The sequence below is a fragment of the Formica exsecta genome, unplaced genomic scaffold (assembly GCF_003651465.1).
Source record: "Formica exsecta isolate Colony F162 unplaced genomic scaffold, ASM365146v1 scaffold98, whole genome shotgun sequence".
NCBI lineage: Eukaryota > Metazoa > Arthropoda > Insecta > Hymenoptera > Formicidae > Formica > Formica exsecta.
In genome coordinates, this window is record NW_021853741.1 from 1,678,793 (window position 1) to 1,687,397 (window position 8,605).

Genomic DNA, 8,605 nt, shown 5'->3' on the forward strand with positions numbered 1-8,605 from the left:
AAAAAAAAATAAATATATTTACTAATATTAAATATACGTAATAAATATATCTAATAAACATCAAAGAATCGCAGAATAAATATAAAATTCAATGCTAAGCGTATTCTATTAAATCCTTTTGTAAATCTTACGATCCACTGATGTGTGTCATGACCTATGGCCTCAAATATCACCATGAAAAAGTGCTGAGCACTACATTGTGAAGAAAGAATAAAAAGAGAAAACAACAATTTCTGCATCAATCTATAAAAAAATGGGGTTACATGACGCGATGTCGTTCACAGAGAAGCGATTTCTCGACCCGAAAGCCACGTGCAAGAAGAAACGCAGTCGTGTCGCGTCGCATTAAGAAGAGCACATATGTGCAAATCTTCACAGTTCATCACAAGATGAACTATCTGCACTATTTAATTCAGAATGCCCCTAATTAAGCACGCTTCTTTCGAACTGCAGATTCTTTGGACAATTCCGAGTCTATCTTTCCTCTACAGAAATATTAAAGGCATTTATCGTTTTTGAGCTATAAGCAGTTGAAAATCAAGTTTGTTAAAGAGATTAAACTTCAGAGGAGATTAAAACAGCGTGCTTGATTTAGGTAATTAGTATTATCTGAGATATATATATATATATAACAATATAATTGCGCGACATGATGATGATCACGCACAAGATTTTCATTGTCTTTTTACACGAAAGTCCGTCACCTGAGTTAAAAGATAATATTTTCCGCACGTGGAGATCGGAAAGATCTTTGAAACATCAACATCATAAAACATCATAATCGCCACCAATAAATCCATAATTTATGAGGCTCTATACAAAGTTGTAAAATAATTTTATTCCGGTACATTTATCCATTTTTTAAGATTACATAGCGTAATTTCAAAGATACGTGAAGTCACAACTGATTAAATACATTTTGAAGTAAAAAATGTAGATATGCAAATGCTTTTCGATTACGTGTTTATGGTTGTACATTTTTTTTTCCAACTTCATTGATATCTGAGTTATCTGTTTACAAAGTATATAATTTATGGAAGTCTGATTTCTTTGAAAATTTCGGGAAGTTGTCTAAATATTGACGTATTATTATCTGTACGCAGACATGAATATATATACTCTTCAAAATTATGCGTAGTATTTTGTAATCATGATTATTTATCTAGTCATTCTTACTTTAAAAATAAATTAAAAATCGCTCCGATATAATGTAGTGAAATCAAATTTCGACATTAAACACAGAGACATTAATATCTATATCTATGTTTATATTCATCGCATAGCGTAAACTTCTTTGCGTATTCATAATATCGGAGAGTTGAAGATTACAACCGAAAGAAGTTCAAGCAACATGTTTTATATACATGATAATTAATCGATGTCAGAGAACTCCCACACATTCCGCAAAATATCGAAGGAGCGAATAGAGGTCGTACACGTGGCTCGATTGAAACGCGAAGATCCGATATGTGCGATGGTTAGCGGGACACGATGAAAAAAATGAGATCTCTCTCCTCAAGTAGCTAAGACAACAGTTTAAAAAATCTTTAAATTTAAGCAATAAACGAATCAACCGATCAAAATCGGCTGTACTTGAGGAGCGAATCGTAAATGATTGTAAATCGAGAATGCTGTCATTTTGACACTTAAAACTGCGATTGATCATTCACTATTCAATTGCTTATACTTCTTTTTCGCACATTTTTTAGTTGAGCTGATTCATCGCAATTAATGTAATATTATTTCTAATATAAGTGACACGTGTTTAAGTTTAAGGTATACGTGTTAAGCTATATATGTTTTTGATTAACAATAAATCATGAGTTGAAGATGTAATAGGCTAAATATTTTATGTTATCAAAAAAAATGAGTGTAATAAAATTCCTTCTAATCTTAATTTTGTTTCATACCGGATTAATTTTATGGACATTTTGCAAAGAACCATTGCATATCTTAATGCTGAAAGCTTCAATTATGTCAACAACTATTTTAATTTTATTTATATCACACACAGTGTGTTCTTTGGATAATATTTTTTAATCATCATGACATAAGCGCATGGCATACGAAACACACGTATTTCGTGGAAATAATCTCTGTTGTATAGACAAAAGGAGCGAACTTTAAAATAACATTATACGATAAACATAAAAAAACAAACAAAGAGGAAATGAGGAAAACGTTTAACGGCCTTGTGTACATAATTATCTCATATATGCGACTGATTCATAATTAGGACATTTCTATAATCGACGTGTTTGCGCTACATTATCGCTTCACACGCGCTTCATCGATGTATTGCTCTAATTGCACTGCTAAAATTTTCCAAAAGATAAGAAGATATTGTCTTTATTACATACAGGGCATAAAGTTAAATATATATATTTTAGATTAAGATAAAAGTCATATCGAGAATTAAAATTATTCGATCTGGTTGGTCATTTGTTATCCGTGTTTATACTTTCTCTGTCGATATCCGAAAGAGCAAGAAAGAACAAGAGTAAAGAGAAAAAAATAGTGATTAAATTATATTAAAATTCAAAACGATCAATATATCGGTTCACTTCATTTTGCTTTTTAATACAACTGCAATTTTGTATCGATATCAATAAGCAGATAATATCACGCGGAAATTTGGTCTCCTACAATCCTTTATTCCAGATCTTCTTGATTTTTGTATCTTGACTAGCAAATCTTTCGCGAGCACGCGTCTTCAACTTTGGAATTATACATCTTATCCCTTCCTAATTGGTTCGGATACTTAATATGTCTTTTGTGACATTTTAAGTTCCATATTAGAATTTTTCCGTCCGTCTTCACAGCTCGCGTAACAATGCTTCGGAATCCCACAGAAAAAAGAAGTTTGCATAGAAAAAGCGTCAGTCTCGCACAGAAAAACCGGAACAATGAGTTACGAGATGTTGAAGATATGCGAGCACGTGTCGACGACAATATTTAGCAAAAATATTCACCAAACATTCAGATGCTAATAAATGAGTAATGTATCTCGCTAAATAGATCGTGTATGTTTATATTCGCATTGTCGATGTGCGTGCACGTGTAGATATATGCACACTGTCAGAATCAGATTTTTCACCGTGAAATCTATTTTTGACTCGCATAACTCTTTGCCGATTTTTCTTTTTGTTACAGAAGCATAAAGTGTCTCCGTAACTCGCAAGTTTCCTTTTAAAAACAGATTTTTTGATAAATTTGAGATTGATTTTTCCTGAGTAAAAATGTCGAGGCATCTATACTTCTCGCAATTTAAACTTCAGAGAAACAAGTAGATAACAAAATCACATACTCTTTGTTAATTTCAAAATTCTATTTTAATAGAATTTTTATTTCCAAGAAACTTAGGGGCCTATTCTGTAACTTAAAGATGTCATTACGTGTCATTGCGCAACTAAAACGTATCGGAAAATAGCTGCGCAACGATACCTAATGGCATCGTTAAAAGTTACAAAATAGGCCCCTTAAATATATATACTGTAATATGAATATTAGAAAATTGTGGTAAATCACAGTCTTCCCTATGGATAGATCCTATTTATATTTACAAATATATATCCCACACACGTGCAATAAAAAGACTTTTTTTTTGTTATATGAGATAAAATTTGGACACTAAACGGAACAAGATATTTATCATTAAAGCGTAATTGATATTTATACAGATTCGAAATTTATAAACATTTAACTTTCTCTCTCTCTCTTTCTTTTTTTCCTTCTCTTTACGAGTTTATCGAATCGATATCAATCAAATAGCAATTGTTGGATATTATCTTACTGTACAATGTATTCTTGTTATTATTCGCAAAACAGATCGCAATATTGATTATTTTCTGGCAATAAGCGAGTGACTTGTATAATCATGATAGCAATAATGATGTTTGTGAATTCATAATTCAATATTATTTCTTCCCAGATTTCTAAGTTTTCCTGTTACAAACAGAAAGAGAGAGAAAGAGAATGCTAACTATATTTAAATATAGTGTAAACATGCATTTAGATTCGACGTGACAATTAATCAAACAACCGGTTAGTCTTTTTATCATTTTCTTTATTTATCAAGTTTTTTTCCAAATTTTAAAAAAATTCAGGGAAAAATGAAAATTTAATATAAACTTGATAAACAGAAATTCTTTTTTATCTGGTCCAAAAAAAATTAATGAGATTCATAATATTATATTAATTATCTTTGTGTTCCCGTTTCTGAATAAAACTACACAAAATTTCTCAAGTGCACATATGAAAAATATAATTTTATTTTATAAAAGTAAATTTCGTCTAACTTTTGAAAAATTGTGTTGTGATTAAGTCAGTATATCGTAATGAGAATTAGTCTCGCAATTATGTTAAAAATTCATAATTCATAATTTTGTGATAATTAATAATTTATAATACACAATTTCGCATAAATAATCGGGTTAAAACTAAATAATTAATCCAATACAATCATGGTTTAATTATTTATAAGAAAAGATAAGCTTTTAATACTTATCTAACGTTATAAATCTAAATCAAAAGATGCGCTTAAATCAACCAGTACTATGATCCTGCAGAGAATTAAATAAGTAATCTAACAATCATGCATGTAGCTAGTATCGTGGCAATCGTAAGGATAATAATTTGTATGTAAATCGATTGCTATCAATTAATGATCGAAATTTGTGAAGAGCAAGGACAAGGTCGGTCTTGAAACAGGAGGGTAAGCAAAATTTGATGAGAGGGTTCTTATATCGTGCTTCGATATTATGTCGGCTTTATCTTCATTCGCACGCGCGGTGCAGAGTCCTTGTCGCGTTTACGCGGCACGTGGCGTGGCATCGATGACTTATATATATATGATGCTTTTCAATGTGCTTCCCGAGCGAAACGGGATGTCATCGAGAATCTCGCAGCGGGGTTGTCTATTTATTGTGTGGCGAGTTGACCTGAATGAAAGTGAATAGAGGGCAACAAAGACATACTCGAGAGATAATTGCGCGTGTCGATAAGAAAATGTCTATCGATCAGAGATTTGATTGAGTAAGAATCGTTCACAGAGATGCCGCATGATGTCAAAAAGCTCCCGCAAAAAATTAAAAAATGAGATTAAAAAAGACGCAAGTATAAGCGGAGAGTACATGTGGAAAGATAACAACCTCTATATATATGCATGCGAAAGGCGAAATGCAAACTTAGAACTAAATAAAAGACGGCCGCATTTAGCGATAAATTCAGTTGTAATACACATACTTCATCATTATACGCGCTCCAATGTGAATTTAAAAATCGTTGTAAAAACAATGATACGCTCTTGTATTTCAATCAAAATCGAACAGACAAATGAGAAGACATCGAGATCGTTAGGTTGAAGTTACGCAGAAGAATCAGTGTTAAATGACGTTATTAGTAAATATTTATATAACTACACGAAGATACTTATTTTTGCACCAAGATAATTGAACAACGATCGATTGCGTGAGTATAATAAGAGAGAGAGATTATCGTTGTTCGAGTAAAAAATGCACCAAAAAAGATAAGAAGTAATTTCAGGATACAAATCATCTCATTTAGTTTCTTCATTAACATTTCTAGGAACAATACTTATTTTGAAAAGTTTTATTATAAATTCAAAATTAATATTAATTAGATTTTTAGTATCCTTATTTACTTCACACATTGATATTTTATCGCATATTTAATAAACTGATAACATTTTTGGATCATATTATTCATCCACGACAGCGCAAAACGTAATTTTCAGCAATGATAATTTGAATTGACGCGTCACTTTAAATTTTCTGACTAGATTTTGAAAATTCCAAATGATGAAGCGATGACATAAGAATATAAAATCAGTAATGTTAGATAACATTGACATAAACAGATAACTTCACCTTGTACCTTATTGTAATACATATTTTTTTCAAGTATGATAATCGTGATGATTTCGCCAATGAAAATAAATGGTAGAATTATTTGGCTATATTTATCACACGTAGCATGTAACGGGGTTGATAAAAAATGTATCAAAATGTATTTACACTTTAAGACTCTAAGCTATGGAACGCGAGATATGCCGTCTCTATTTTGTGAATTGATAACGGATGCGATAAATGTCACGGAAAAGCAGAAAAAAACATATTATATATGCACGGGTGTCATGTATTATTAATTACCGTATATTATATCCGCGTTTTTCTGGCAACAACATAAAAAAAGAAAAAGACACGCGACAGGCAAAGTACAAAATACAACTTTCATTGACATAACAAAATTTGTGAATTCTGTAGAAAAATTTTGCCATTAAATCGCGATTAATAAAATTCTATTATTTGATTAATAAAATAATTTTTTTAATGTACTAACAATATTAACAACAAAATATTAATAAAATAACTTACTTAATTGATATAACGGAAAATATGCATGGTTCTCTTACGTATAACTTATATTGCGATGAACGTGCGTTTCTGCGAAAACATTCGTGATTTCACAGAATCAATAAAATAATCGAGTCAAAAGAAATATCTCCCTATTTTTTTTTTCTCTTTATCGACGTTTCAATAAAATATCGTTTTCAAACAATTCTGTCGAATTCTGTCATGAAAAATGTCTCTCTTCGGTAGATAAAACCAGTTTCTCAAAACTAATTGAATTTTTCTTCTGATGAAAATATGCCTGATCGTCTACAAGTTTCAAATTTAAATTTATGAAATCATCTATCAAATGCTCAATTGCTGAGCAATCATAATGAATCAGAAAGAAATTAACGAAATAATAATCCACGCGCGAGAATCCTAATATTTACGTGATCTACTAAACAAACACGCATATGTTTGTATCGTTAAACAATAATTTACTGGTTTATCGCAGTGATAAAGCCATTAATATAAATTTACAATAAGCACACAGTTTCACGGTCTATTCATTCTCCGATGTCATAATGATATCACGCGATTATCTTGATATTCGAGGCACGATGATGTAATAGCATCGCACGTGGAGAACGGTTCCCGCCTCGGGTTGTAATAGCAACTGTTATTTTATTTTTGATTATCTCGTCATAAATACAAAAGCTAATTAGATATGATACGACACAAACACGAATACATATCTTATTTTTCTCTTTCTAGTAAAATTATAACGCATATAAAAATCTTTTTTTTCTATATAAAGTAAAAAAATTATATTGACCTAAATTTTAAATTTAAGATAAATACCATACACACGACACAAGTATGCAGATGTAACTGTGACATGGAAATCGCATTCACTTTCGAGTTTCGCAATCGTTACATGTCTTCGTAACTCGATGAACGTGCATGTGCGCTAAATATACCAAACGATTTTGGTCTCATTGATAACCTTTTTATTCTCATAAGAGAGATCTTTGGAAAAAGCCAAGTGCTATTTTCAAATATTATATAAGAGATATAAAGAGATGTATAGTGCGTGACAAATATCAAATCTAACAAAAGCCTTATAATTTTATCAATATCAATTTTCTAATCTATATTTTTTTGCATAAAAATGCAGTCATCGTTTTATTGGTGCCATTGGAAAATCCCATATATGTACATCTGCGTGTGTCTCGCGAAACAGATGTCTATATGATTACGTTTACACGTGTCACCCTTAATCAGGTTTAATAACATCCGTAGTTTTAAAACTGGCCGATCACACTCACTCTATTCTTTAGAGGAATAGTTGTAATTGATCAGTTGTAAAACTACGGATGTTATTAAACCCAATTAAGGGTGACATGTAAACGTAGATTATGATAGAAAAAGAAGATGACATTTGCGAATAACGTGTACAAACCTTATACATATACATGTTATACATGTTACCGTTACGTCAAAAAATTTCATTTCACTAAACATCACACACACGAATCTGATATAAATTCATCTTTTTCAAAATAGAGCAAAAAGAAGAATCCCTTAATTCTTCCCGTCACGTGGCTCATCATCTCCGATGTTTACTACATCGGCACGGAAGGCGGAACGTTCTCTCCACGAAATCCGTGACAGCGAGTTCGCGTGATGCAAATTATTACGTCGCCGTCGGCGGTGATGTTGGCGGGGGTCGCTTCTCTTCTCCTCTTTCCACCACGTGGAAATTCTCGTCTTGAGGTGAACCTGACTGAGGCTGCGGGCCGTGTAGCGATAGAGAGAATGAGCGGCGCCGAGAGACGATCTCGGAGGGGTATTCGCTTCACTGTATTTCTGCGAGTCTGCTTACACACTCGCGCACACATATATAAACGCATACTGTCGGAGAGACACATGCGTGAATATATGTCTCCCAACATACGTACACAAACAGACACACATCCCACGTGTTCGCCATTCTATTGGTGAAGAAGCTAACCACTGACCGTCTGGTGTAGTACACGGGGCATTCCAGTAGTGTATATAAGGGCAAGTCTTTCGTACGGTCATGCATTATAACCGGAGGGAGTAGCCACCGTGTGACACGACATTGCAACGTGTGGTGATATTAATCTTGGTGCATCCATTCGATTTGTTTGTGACTGAACAAACGTCGTTTTTTTTTCTTAAGTTCTTGTGACGCTTCTCTCTCTCTTTCTTTCTCTCTCTCTTTCTTT

General features: G+C 32.4%; 1 protein-coding gene across 1 annotated transcript in view; it reads right to left on the reverse strand.

Annotated features, from left to right (window-relative positions):
• Positions 1-8,605, reverse strand: part of LOC115245478 — a 43,201-nt gene that overhangs the window by 5,002 nt on the left and 29,594 nt on the right. The window lies entirely within an intron of this gene.